Source organism: Triplophysa rosa, unplaced genomic scaffold (genome assembly GCF_024868665.1).
Source record: "Triplophysa rosa unplaced genomic scaffold, Trosa_1v2 scaffold137_ERROPOS1633012, whole genome shotgun sequence".
NCBI classification, from domain to species: Eukaryota; Metazoa; Chordata; class Actinopteri; order Cypriniformes; family Nemacheilidae; genus Triplophysa; species Triplophysa rosa.
In genome coordinates, this window is record NW_026634140.1 from 65044 (window position 1) to 79179 (window position 14136).

Sequence of the window (14136 nt, forward strand, 5' to 3'; positions counted from 1 at the left end):
ACACACAGAGGGATGTGCAGCAGCACACAAACATGTTAAAAATAAAAGGATTACAATGGAGAAGCGTTCAGGCTTTGCTCTCGCAAATTACGCCACGTAAATAACAAATCCACCATGGTGTAAGCCCAACTGGTTTATAGAGGGAATGAGAGATGAGACTCTAGTTTATTACACGTTACTCCCAAAACACACCCATGACTCATTAAAGGTGCAGTGAATTAAGACCACAATTTTAACCCAAGCTTTTGTAATATAAGAGGGAATCATATTCAAGCGAACATCCTGTAAGTGTCAACCTGAAAACGCCCTTGTTACTGAAATAACAACTGTTATTGACACGCAGGTCCTGGAATGCACCTATAGGTTGAACACCGCCTCCACAGAAGAATATCAACGCCTACTTCTCTAGCCCGGCCCACTGGTTTGCGCATGACAGTACTGAACACAAGCTGCACGGAACCAGATAGAGCGAGTGTAAGCATCATGCTGTTAAAGATCGCAAAATATTGTGCAGTGCCTGGTTGTGGAAGAACACAGTCGCTGCATAACCTTCCTTCGGATTCCCACAGTAAGAATGCTGGTTGAAGTTCATTTTTAAAGACGTTGAAGTTCACTTTTAAAGACGTTGCAGCTCACGTGGGGAAAACATTGAGCATTTGTTCACTTCATTTCAATGCAGATTCATTGAACAAGTCTTTGTGGAGAGACTAAAATGAAAAAGCAGTGCTGTGCCGTCAATATTGGATCCGATAGGAATGGCGCAGCAATCTTATGTGAGTAAAACATCTTGGTAACGAATGTAACCTCAGTTCCCTGATGGAGGGAATGAGACGTTGTGTCGAGCCAACAGATGGGGTTCGTCCTTGAGAACCAATCGCTTCCGAATTCTTTAGAAAAGGCAAATGAAATTGGCGAATGAAATTTGCATGCCGGACTCCGCCCCCGGATATCCGGGTATAAAAGAGAGACGGCGTGCTGCATTCATTCACATTTGTTCTGAGGAGCCTGAGACCTCTCACGACTGCTGCAGCGGGCAGCACGTGTTGTGGCAAGAAGGACACAACGTCTCGTTCCCTCCATCAGGGAACTGAGGTTACATCCGTAACCAAGACGTTCCTTTTCTGTCGGTCTCTCGACGTTGTGTCGAGCCGACAGATAGGGTTCCTATGGAAAACGCCACAACACTGTGCCCTGTCACAATCTCTAGCGAAGCGATGGTGACTGGCCTAGGTGTGGCAGCCGTGAGCACTACCGCAAAATTGTAACCTACCAGTGGGTAGGTAGGGGGTCCCAGAGCTTTCTTGAAAGGTGGGAAGGCCCCTGCCTTCGGCCTCACAGGCGGCGGCCTTCTTTCTCTAACAGCGAGAAACGGCCCGGTACCGTAAGGCCACTGGTTAAGCGCTACTTCCTCAAATGGGGGATGTGCTACAGAGACCACTTCCTACCGCAGGGAGGAGTTTAGTGGAGATACCAACATGGTCTCACCGTTAGGGGAGAACTCATGGGAGGAATGTGCGGACTGAAGGAGTTAACTGCAAGGCGGAGGTCCACCTAGGGAAGGTCATGGGTTACCAAGGTGGGAACCAATCATGAGGATACATCAGACGGAACCGCCCTGCTGGGGGGTTACAACGTCCGGTAGCACTAGGTCCGGTTAGAGCTATGTTGTGGATAACACAGTTGGTACCCGGCCTAAGGGGCAGGGCTGCTCTGCCCAGCCCACCTGCAGGAGGTGCTTGCTTAGTGATGGATGGAGTGCCTGTTCTTCACCCAGTGGGGAAAGAAAGGAGGCTAAATTAGTACGCTGACCCACCTAGAAAAAAGGGGGGAAGATACTGTCATAGGCGTACACCCTACCGGCCGTCGGTCTTACCTGATGCCCTGCAAGACTCGAGCTGATACCAGTTTTACGCGGAGGCTGTAGGACCTTGCGAAGGTGTTGGGTGTAGCCCAACCCGCAGCTCTGCAGATGTCTGCCAGAGAAGCACCTTAGGACAGGTACGCCGTAGTGACGGCGTCCATGATCCAGTGCGCCAATCTCTGTTTGAGACAGCCCTCCCTGCTGATCTCCAAAACAGACAAAGAGCTGCTCAGAGCTCCTGCGGCTCTGTGTGCGGTCCAAGTAGAGGCGCAGTGCGTACTGGACACAACACGGATGGGGTTGGGTCTTCCTCCCCGGTGGGGAGCGCCTGTAAGTTCACCACCTGGTGTCTAGGGGGAGTGGTGGGAACTTTGGGCACGTAGCCAGGCCGCGGTCTCAGGATAGCGTGAGAATCACCGGGCCCGAGTTCTAGGCAATCTGTGGACACGGAGAATGCTTGTAGGTCCGCTACCCCCTTGAGCGCCATCCGGAGAGCCGTCTTCATCGTGAGGTGAGAAAGAGTGGCATCTCCGAGGGGCTCCAGGACCGCATCAAGGTCACAAGAGGGTACGGAGCGCGGGTGAGGCGGTAGCCTTCCCGTGCCCCTTAAGAACCAAATGATCAGGTTGTGCTGTCCTAGAGACTTACCAGCAACTGGGTCATGATGAGCGGCAATAGCGGCTACATACACGTTCAATGTGGAAGGGGAGATTACTCTCGAGTCTCAAGGACAGCACGTTCCCAATCGAGCAACTCCGCGGGTCTTCTCTTCGAGAAGAGCACCAGGATGAGAAGAGGCACCACTTACAGGCGTATTGCCGCCTACTGGCCAGGGCCCTAGCCTGAGTGATGGTCTTAACCGCCGCAGGGGGTAGGCCACTCAGGATCTCCTCATCCCGTCCAGGGGCCAGACATGGAGGTTCCAGATGTCTGGCCTGGGATGCCATAACGTGCCCTTCCCCTGGGAAAGCAGGTCCTTCGTCGGGGAATCGGCCACGGGGGAGCTGTCATCAAGAGCATTAGCTCCGAGAACCAAGTCCGGTTGGGCCAGTATGGCGCAACTAGTACACTTGATGCTCCTCTTCCCTGACCTTGCACAGGGTCTGTGCAAAGTGGCTCACTGGGGGAAGGCGTACTTCCACTTGTCCCACGGCCAGCTGTGCGCTAGAGCATCCTTGCCGAGGGGGGCCTCAGACGGGAAGTACCCTAGCGGCAATGGGTGGTGTCCAGGGAGGCGAACAGGTCTACCTGAGCCCGCCCGAACTGTACCCAATGATCTGGACTGCACGGGGGTGGAGTCGCCATTCTCCGCGAGGCGTCAACTGACGAGAGAGCGCACGTCTGTCTGGTTCAGGTCGCCTGGGATATGTGTGGCTCGCAGGGATCTGCTCACCTGCGGACTCCACAGGAGGAGGCGTCGGGTGAGTCGTGTTAGCTGCTGTGAGCGAACTCCACCGTGGCGGTTGATATACGCTACGGCAGTTGTGCTGTCCGACCGGACCAGCACGTGCTTGTCCTGCACGAGAGATTGTAGCCCCTTCAGTGCAAGTAGCACATCCAACAACTCTAGGCAGTTGATATGCCTGCGCAGGCGGGGGCCCGTCCATCGCCCCGACACTGCGTGCCCGTTGCATACGGCACCCCAACCCTGCAGGGAGGCGTCTGTCGTCACCACGACGCGCCTCGTGACCTGCCCGAGAGAGCCCCATAGAAAGGTCATTGAAGACCAAGGGGTTAGGGTGTGTCGGCAGAGAGGCATAATCACCATCCGCCTGCTGCCGGTGTGCCACGCTTTCCAGGGAACTCGACTCTGTAGCCAGTGCTGGAGCGGTCTCATGTGCATCAACCCGAGGGGTATCACCACCGCCGAGGATGCCATATGCCCAGGAGCCTCTGAAATTGTTTCAGGGGGCCCGCTGACTGCTTGAAATATTCCAGGCAGTTCAACACTGACTGAGCACGCTCTGTAGTCAGTCACGCTGTAATGGAGACATAGTTGAGTTCCATACCAAGAAAGAGGATGCTCTGCACAGGGGAGAGCTTGCTCTTTTCTCAGTTGACCTGTGGTCCCAATCGATCTATGTGCCGAAGCACTAGGTCCCTGTGTGTACATAACAGATCTCGCGAGTGTGTCAAATGAGCCAGTCGTCGAGATGGTTTAGTACCCGCACACCTCTCTCCCTGAGGGGAGTGAGGGCAGCTTCCACGATCTTCGTGAAGACTCATGGGGACAGGGAAAGACCGAAAGGGAGGACTCTGTACTAATATGCCCGACCCTCGAAAGCGAACCGTAGGAACGGGCGATGACGAGGGAGAATCAAGACATGAAAGTAAGCGTCCTTCAGGTCGATTGCCATGAACCAATCTTGACATCTGATAGATGCCAGGATGCGCTTCTGCGTGAGCATCCTGAACGGCAGCTTGAGTAGGTGCCTGTTCAGGGTACGCAGATTTTACACAGACAACCCCCTTTTTGGGGACGATGAAGTACGGGCTGTAAAACTTAGGCTTAGGCTGATGATCATACTCGACATTGGGTCTCGCCTCAACATTGAGTTGCCGAACACCGTCGTGTAGAGGGTGAGAGAGGCTGTGATAATACCCAGACGATAATGTAGCACAATGCACCGTCGATTGAGAGTGCTTAGGCTGCTGATTATCCTCGACATTGGGTCTCGACGTGACGCAACGTCGAGTTGCCGAACACCGTCGTGTAGAGGGTGAGAGCGGCTGTGATAGACACCCAGAGAGAGAGAAAACTCTTAGATGTGGGCTGTTGGGACGGGACAGGAACCGTCCCGGATCGACCAACCAGCGATGGAATGGCTGGGGTCGGGCCCGAAGGTATTCTCGATCTCCCTGGGGTCTTCCCATGAGGGCCGCTTCGGCTTCCACCGCGGCTGCTGATGGGGTGGTGGTCTCCTCTTCGATGTCTTCTTCCAGGGGGCCGCCTGAGTGGGGCATCGAAGAGGACCAGGGCTGCTGGGAAGCAGACAGTGCACCGGATCTCGACAGCCAGAGGGCGGCTGAATCGTGGCGGGGGAGGATATGCTTGATATTCTCTGTCTGCTTCTTTACTGTCGAGAACTGCGGCTCGACAGTATCACCAAACAGCCCCCCCTTGCGAGTTGGGTGCATCGAGAAAGCGGACTTTCTCGGCATTACTCATCTGTGCAAGGTTCAGCCAGAGGCGTCTCTCCTGGACCACAAGTGTGGACATCGCCCGATCCAGGGCCTGCGCGGTCACCTTGGTCACCCGTAGAGCGAGGTCGGTGACGGCGTGGAGTTCCTGCATAAGCGCTGGGTCGGTCTTACCCTCGTGGAGCTCTCTCAACACCTTGGCCTGATGGACCTGCAAGATGGCCATAGCGTGGAGAGAGGGGACAGCTTTGCCCGCAGCAGAGTAAGCTCTCGACACCTAAGATGCCGAAAAAACCTACATGCTTTGGATGGGAGTCTAGGTCGAGCCCCTGGGGGACATCGACATATCCTCTAGCTGCCCCACCATCGAGGGAAGAAAGGGCGATGGAACTAGTTGACATGCACGTGCCAAAAGGGGGCGTTCCAGGTCGTACTAAGTTCCTCATGCACTTCCGGGAAAACATGGCACTGGGGGCGAGTGCGGCTTGGAGCCACTCTCAAACCCGAGGTACCGTGTATCCAGCAGCGAGCGTTGGGAGAGGCAGTGCGGTGCACTGCAACCCAATGCCGGCGGCCCGGGAAAGCATGGCTGACATTTCAATGTCCGCTTCTTCCTGGGCTCGACCCCCCACGGGAGGGAGCTCAGAGGAATCGTCGGAGTCAGATGCCAGTAAGTCACCCTCCGATGCTGCAACGGTCATCTCATCATCACGCACCGTTTCCGAATACGTGGTTGAGGAACAAGACGGTGGGACCGTCTCATGGGGAACGGTCAGACGAGCGAGACGAGGTGCGAATGGTCCGCGAGCCGGTGGCTGACGGATTAGCGCTCACAGTAATCCTCATATCACCCTCGCTGCTCGCCGTAGCGAACGGCAGGACCATAGCCACTGCTGTCACGGAACGGGAAGCAGACGAGTGGTGGCTGAGTCCCGTGAGAACACAGCCACCTGTGACGCAACGTCTGAATCGTCAACCGCCCGCAGTGCGGGCAGGACGTATCCACAAGGGCTGCCCCAGCGTACTGGAAGCAGACCTCTTGTCCGTCCCCCTCCTCGATGAGTGTGCTGCACCCACGAGAACAGCGGGACATGCCACGCTGGAGAAATTTGCTCTTTTAGAAGTCTCGAACACCGCTGGAACCGCCGAGATGCCCAGGGGAAGTTGCCGCAGGAAGGGACAGTCCGCTGCACCACGTCGTAGAACTGGCAGTCTTGTAGTTGCTATCTTGTAGTGAAGTCTGTTGATCATGAGCGTAGGCTCCGAAGAACAAAAGGTGAATGAATGCAGCACGCCGTCTCCCTTTTATACCCGGATATCCGGGGGCGGAGTCCAGCATGCAAATTTCATTCGCCAATTTCATTGGCCTTTTCTAAAGAAGTCGGAAGCGATTGGTTCTCAAGGACGAACCCCATCTGTCAGCTCGACACAACGTCGAGAGACCGACAGAAAGGGAACATATTTGTCACTATTGCTTTGTTAGAGATCGCTTGATATGCCCTGATAGTATTACCTGGGGATCTCTAGTCATTTGTAATAATTGTAATCGGCATCTCTGTGATTTGGCGGGCTCATATATCATTTTTCAAGGTTTTATCCACCGTTTGCGAATAATGGAGGCTGTTTTGAAGTGTTTTGATATTATTTCTGGTGCTGGGTCATTTTGGCCGGGAGTCTAGCGTTTGTTTATTTATCATGAAAACTGTAACATTTGAGACCCGCGATCGCGGTGATCTTCTGTCCAGTTTGCAGGTCTTAAATGCTGACATGTATGGTCATATATCACTAAACACCACACAACTATAGGATATACAAACTATATGCAAAGCCTTGCCATCACATCCGGGAAATAAGTCCGTAAATTTGAGTAAAATCAAGTTACATAACGTTACGTGTCTAACCAAATTCACAGAAGGCTCCAACTAAGTCAACTACGCAAGCTGCTATCCAATCATAGCAGTGGGCGTTTACTTCCAAGTCTTCTATGCGGCCCGCCCTTAAAAACCGAGCGTTTCTCCAGCCGGCCTCAAAACCAGGGTAGAAAATAGCCTATTACTTATTGATTTTGATGTTTTCGAATGTAAAAACCACGCAAATGTCATAAGTAGACCTCAGACAATAGTATAAAACAATAAAAACGGCCAGTTCACTGCACCTTTAAGAGAATAGGGACAACCATTTTGGACCATGCAGTCCATTCAGTTTGGTGAAATTACTTTATTTATTTATTTATTGCCAAACAACATAGTTATCTGGAATTTTCTTGGTCTGCTCAACAGCCACAGCAAATTTACTAAGACAAAACGACAAATGCACAAAATCAACATACATACATACATACATTCATGAAGTATTTCCATTATAAAGAGTGAAATACATGCAAAAATAGCAGAAAAGTTTAAAACATGGACAATTATACAATAGGTACTATTCAAGGAATGTCAAGACTTAGATTTAATTGCTCCAAGTCGTCTGCCTGAGGGTAAAGGAATGAACAGATGTCCGGCCAGATGAGTGGAATCTCTCAGAATTTTTAAACCCTTTTTTGCAAATGTGAGACCTAAATGTTATTGATCATGGTAAGATCACAGCCTATAATGTTTGAAGCATTCCGCACTATATTACGAATCTGACGTTTCTGCTTAGCATTCGAGCTGCCAAACACGTCAACTCAATCCGGACCCTACGCGGACTACAAGCGCTGTGATTGATCTGCTTGAACCCCCTCCCTTCAGGTAAAAAAACCCTCAGCGATAGCGTCAGGTTTACTCATGCGCATTTCCGAATGAATTAATAAGTAAATGGTTTGTTCTTCTACAACTCAAGCTGCAACAAAAGTGAGTTTACTTGCTGCTATCACTGCTAATGCTTCTCAGACAGCATCCACAACGAGATGCTTCTTCTTTGGCTCTTGTCTGGGTTACACAAACAGTACGCGCGTGGACACTGACGCCTAGTGGTCACTGCCTGTGAACGCGGACACTGATGCACAAGTATAAATTAGGGATGTACGATAAATTATCGGCCATATCGGTATTAATGTTATCGGTATCGGCCGATGATAAAATTCAAAATTATGAAGAATTTCCTCTGGTTAAACTTCTTCAGCTGCACGCTGCTCACAGTTAAAATGCAGTACAGTACTGTCTTTCTGTCGTGATCATTCACTTACTGCTATTAGCAAAACATTGTCGATGTAGGTACAGTATGTAGATACAGTATTTATGAATGTGTATATTATAGGAACACAAGCATATTGTTTGAATCAGACTGCTGTCTGAATGCTTTCTGTCTTGAGACCTGTGAGACATGTGGCTATTAAGAACATTTTTCTGGGTTGCTCTGGAAGAACATCTGTAATTTGTTTATTGAATAAAAAATACACCAGAAAATGTTAATCGTTAACTAGTGTAAAGTAGGCTTGGTACATGATTTTCAGGGGGAAAAGAGAACTAATGATGACCTGTTCTGCAGTCAATGTTTTCAAATAAAAGCAGTTGTCCACTTTTTGCATTTTGTTTCAGTCTTAGGGAATTTTATATGAATATTTAGATACTGTATATCGGCCAATTTATTGGTTTTCGGCTTCCAATTTGAAAGAATTATCGTTAATGACCAAAATTTGTGTATCGGTGCATCCCTAGTATAAATGAAAACCGGCTCGTTTCCTGCGGCGTAGGGTACGCTGCTCTGCGTAATTTTAACTCTATATGGAGCCTCATAGTGAGAGCATGCTGTTTCGTATGCTTTCAAAAGGCTCTTGTGATACTTTGGTGTTGAACACATCTCTTGTAAGTGTGCCAATAGGGTGTATTAGAGAAAAACATTTTTTTTTGACAATGTGATATTCCCCCCACTTCAACTTGTTTTACTTGAATGAAATGTTGGAATTTTGTAGATTTTTTAAATAAAAGATCAAAAAGAGAAACAACGCAGATTTATTTTTACAGCCTTTGCTCATATTTACCACTGTAAAATGGTATAATAGTTAAAATAATATATACAATATACTGTATTGAACAATACAGAGGTTAAAGAAATATTAAGGTTTCCAGTCCTGATAACAATATTTAAAATAATAATATACCTAAATGAAATATACATTCATTAAATAATTGACTGTCTCTGACAACAACATATCATTTATTTCAGTTAAGTTTCATGAGTGTACATTGCATAGAGAAAAACTTAATTATACCATGTATCTTAATACCACATACTGTCTTTAATTTTTCCCTTTTTAATTATGATGTATGTAAATCTGCTTAGCAACAATGACTTTTTTGAAAAGCGCTATATATAAGTAAAATTGAACTGAATAAGAATTGCCACTTTTCATATACACTGTAAAAAGTAATACCTAGATCTAACTTATAAAAAGTGAGGCAAGTGGCTGCATTGGATGTTTTAAGTTGAGTCAACTTGCAACCTTTTTTAAGTATAATAAACACTGTAACATTACCTAATACAAACGCAACAAAATCAAGTTGAGTTAACTAATAGTACTAGTATTACTCAGTTAGATAAACCTAATTTTCTTGGTACAGGTAACTTATTTATGGGTTGCTACAAGTAACCTGTACTCATTTTAATGAGGTTTTATGAACTTTATGTTCTTAGTAAAATTAACCTAATCATATGTGAATAAACGTTTTAATTGAGTCCTGGCTATAACCTCAGAAAAGAAATCTAAAGGTCTATATTCTAGGCACTTCAATGATTAACTTTACATAAACAGACTTTGTCAATAACAATTACAAATTCAATACGCCCTTTTCACATGACGTCACGCATCTTCCGTTCTGCCACGAAGCAGTGTATCATTACTTCCGCTAGCACTCCAGTTCATAAGGTGGCGGTAATGCACCTATAAGCTGGTTTGCCAACCGCCAGTAAAACTCAAGAAGAAGAAGTTACTTCCGCTAGCTCCTCAGAATGGAGTTTACCAAGTGGCTTGCACATCTGCCACAAATACGTATGATGTACAACGTCTTGCAGACAAATTTTCGCTAACGACAAGATCAAAGCTAGAGAAAGGATACAAATTCTTCGTTGAACAGTACCTGTTTGATTATGAAGGTGTTTTTTTGTGTGTGTGTGCGTGCGTGCGTGCGTGCGTGTGTGTGTGTGTTAGCGATGGTGCTAGGATAAGTACTTGAATACGTGTTCTGTCCGTTTTTTTCCTCACTGTTGTTAAATTCCAGCGCGACAGCAAAACGGAAGTTCTTCTTCTTCTTGTTCTTCTTGTTTGTTGCAAGACGGATGTTATGATACACTGCTTTGCAAAAAGGCAGAAGTTAAGTGACGTCATTGTGAAAAGGGCGTATTGAAGAAGAAAGAGATGGGAAGATAGATTGAAGACAATAACATTTATTCAATGTAACTTGTAACAGTGAATGCAAAACAGCCAATAAATGTGGTCACACATGTACACAATAATATAAAACAAACACGTTATAAGTGTAATTTCAACCTGTTCTGAACAGTAAAGTGAAATATCCAAACTGCCCAATCTGCAATGTTTAGATAAAGGTAAATGTGAGCCATAAAATCACATTGTATCACACTGGAACTGCAATGTCAAAAATTATTACAGTATGTATTTATATATTTCGAACAACTATTATTATTTAATAACTCCCAAATTGTGCACACAACACTGTTGAGTTGAGTATACTGTATACCTCATGAGGTAATGATCGGCACAGAACACAGTCCAAAGTCCACATTAATTAAGGCACAGAACAATGAACACAAAAGGAAAATAACCATGGAAATTATATTACCTGAGCAACTTGTACCCGGCCGTCAAATGAGTCTTAAGGTCAAGAACAAACAAAAAAAGAAAGAAAACGTTTAAGTTGGTATTTGGTAAACTCACCTACCAAAGTGATTGCATTTTTTCAAATGATGGCAAACAATGCCAGATGCCATTGAGAAATCATCTAAAACAATCTGGTGAGGAGATTTGTATACTTGGATGATGGATTAGGAAGCATGGGGTACAATCACACAAACAGCCTCTGATATATCTCAAAAGTAAACACCAGTTTTGAGGGATACTTGAGGTCGAGGGCATAGGTAAATCCAAACAGGAGGCAGCATGCTTTCAACAGGTTTGGCACACCTATGACCACGGGCTGTCCTACTATGATAATCCCAATCGTGTCGGGCTGATGGCACATTTAATTGACCTTTCTCCAATTTAATTTTTATAATACACTTTTTAAAGCCTGGTAGTTTTTAATTGTACAGTATATTTAACTAGATTAAGGATTTTAGTCATCACATGTCAGGATCTTAAATTATCACAGAAAAAAATTGAGAAAACGTTAGTGGCAACTGACAGCCTGATAATAAGAAACTGCTCTATTTGGTGATTTTTACTGTTTGTTGTGGGGACCAGACAGAATGGTGATCTGCCTTCTATTGGTTGTTGGTACATAAAAACGTCTTAAGAAATGTAATTGTATGGAGCCCACACTATTGTTTGCAATTTTACCTGTTTTACTTACCTGGGAATAGTTATAGCTCTAATTGTATCTATTCTGAAGTTTTTCTTACCTGGATGTGAAGCTTGAAGACCCCAGGTAACAAAAGCACTTGGGTATCTAAAGACAAGGAAAATGCATGTTCGAATAAGGTTAAAAATCAGTGGTTTAACTTGATTTAAGTAATAGGTTAGAAATAGTTTTAGGTTTTTTTAACCAAAAATCTGTCATTAATTGACTATGCATCATTAAAAAAACGTGGATCAAATCTCTAAAATTAGACAGACTAAGCATACATCTCTACAGTAAAATCTGTGCATCTGCTTTAGTAATGCAAAAGCATACTAACATGATCTCTCCTTCGGCACACGGCTAGCTTGTTTTGCCTGCTGTCCATAAAACACCACAGCTTACTTTCCCTTATTTGCCCGCACAACTATTGCCTGAAGGCTCAAAATTGCGACAGTTTCGATCACATAATATCCCGAAATTTAATCTGTGCAATCTAAAAATATAACTGAGGGCATTTGTGCAACTAATTATTACCTACGTATCTGCGTTTTTAAACACGTCCATCCTAAATGTTTTAACAGTGGCGATTATGTTAGCAGGTGCTGCTAGCGCCATACTATCAAATGCACTAGCATCATACTATCAAATGCACTAGCATCTCTGCTGCTGATAAAGCGACCCCCCCACCGGAGACCGTGTTGTTAATATGAAATTAAATAAGTGCTGTAGTCATGCCTGCTATGTGTTTTAAGGCTACTTTGGCTTTAATTTGAACAATAATATCACTTTTAATCATTAGTTAGCATTAGCGTGTTTTGTCTAGGACTTTTACCTTACCGTTTAATGTCAAATAGTAGTTTAAGTTAGTCAAATATTAGTTAAGCACTGTGCAGCCAACTTAGCTTGCCATGTGTGCAGGATAGCTAACATTATACAGTACAATTTGCAAACCTAACCTTAGCTCCCTGGTGGAGTAAGCGATTTCGCGTGACTTTACATTACCAATCATGCGGCTAAATTTGCTCAACTTACCGTGTTAATTAGTCCCTGAAATTCAGATCCGTTGCAGCGAACAAACGGTTGAAGTGCCGAGGAAGATGCTGCATCTGCCTGAAAGTCCCCACCAGTGAAAAAGGGATAATGCCAACTTAAAATATTTACGTTTTATGAACACACCTGACACATCGACAGCTGCTCTAATAAAGTGTGTATGTCAACTCACTTTTATAACATTTCTTGTACACAAAAACCACATACAAATAACTACCCACATAAATTGCAATAGTTTTACTTAAAATATATTGTTGTATAAAACGGATATATTTTAAGTAAAGATGAAGTAAATTTATACTTTTTAGTATAAAACTAATAACATTAACTAGATAACAACTATTTAAAGTATATAAAACCTACTTTGTGGGTGTAGCACTTTTTACAGTGTAGGCTATTAAGAAATAGATGCACTTAAATTATATTATGTAATATATTGCATTATATATTGTTTCATAGGAGGAATTTTATAATCAATAATAATTCTGTATTAAAGGCAGTTTTACAAAGGGTAACCACTTTGCTTCATTTTTATTAGCTTTTACTCTGTTACACTTCTACTACACTGAAAAAAATTACGCTGAAGTTACTTAAAAATATAGTGCATCATTTTTGCGACCAATTTTTTAAGCCAGTTCTACATGAAATTTTAAGCAGCATTACCTTAAATTATTTAGTAGGCATTGCTTAAATTTTTGCGTAACCCTATTCCCAGCAAGGGATTTTGCTTAATTTTTTCGGTTGGTGTGACTCACAATTTTAAGTTGTTTTTACTAACACATTTTTGTTATTTCTACCAAAAAAGTCTAGTTTACCCTCATGATCAAATGTAAGCTCATTTAGATGAATAATTTTATGTTCTTAACACCTAAAATACAGAAACAATGGACAGCTGTGAAATGTTAAAAGCTTTATTTTTTCACTGAATAATTTAAACATGAAACATACAGCAGTTCAGAAATGTAAATTTCATTGTACAACAAAAACAAATAAACGATGCTAAACAACAGGCATTCTGACAACATTATAACAAAAGTAACCATCAACATGGCTAAGGCTAGTGGTTTTTAATATTTCTGGTGTTGTATGCATGAGTGTGTATGTGCATTTGATAACCGTGTAGAGTTATGTTATTTATATAATGTTTGTGTGTGGTCTTGTATGCTTGCATGTTACGTGTGGTGTTGAGCTGAATATGGAGATCTGGAGTATCTGGAGATCCCCCCTCTGGTGATTACTGTGTGCTCTGCAAGGTTGATTAACTTCACCATTATTGTCCTGAAACAAAACAATATGATATTAATGTATAATATACATTTAGAATAGTATTAAATATATACATATACATACTGATAATTAAAAGAATGTAAAGAATCAATATGAACTGTTATGTTGCACACACAGGTCTGCTGCATCATGTGGATTCTGCATAAGTTCTTACCTAGTTCTGTATAAGTTCCTCACTATGAAAATTAGGTCTCCCAATATTTTTTTAACATTCATTCAGGAATTGGCTTTCCTAAAATATAAAACAAAGATATTAAAGTCACATAATGGAACTTTACCAGAACTTCACAACAT

At 44.4% G+C, this 14136-nt stretch overlaps 1 long non-coding RNA gene across 4 annotated transcripts; it reads right to left on the reverse strand.

The window, feature by feature from the left end:
• Positions 1-9160: 9160 nt before the first annotated feature.
• Positions 9161-14079, reverse strand: LOC130549564 (uncharacterized). 4 transcript variants are annotated; one of them, XR_008962223.1, is made up of 5 exons: positions 13997-14079; positions 13732-13833; positions 11567-11613; positions 10789-10820; positions 9161-10515 (listed from the first exon to the last, which is right to left on the reverse strand). It is a non-coding gene; the product is annotated as an uncharacterized LOC130549564 (long non-coding RNA). The 4 variants fall into 4 exon arrangements; XR_008962221.1 differs by having other exon boundaries at positions 9161-10820; XR_008962222.1 differs by having other exon boundaries at positions 10789-11613.
• Positions 14080-14136: the final 57 nt, after the last annotated feature.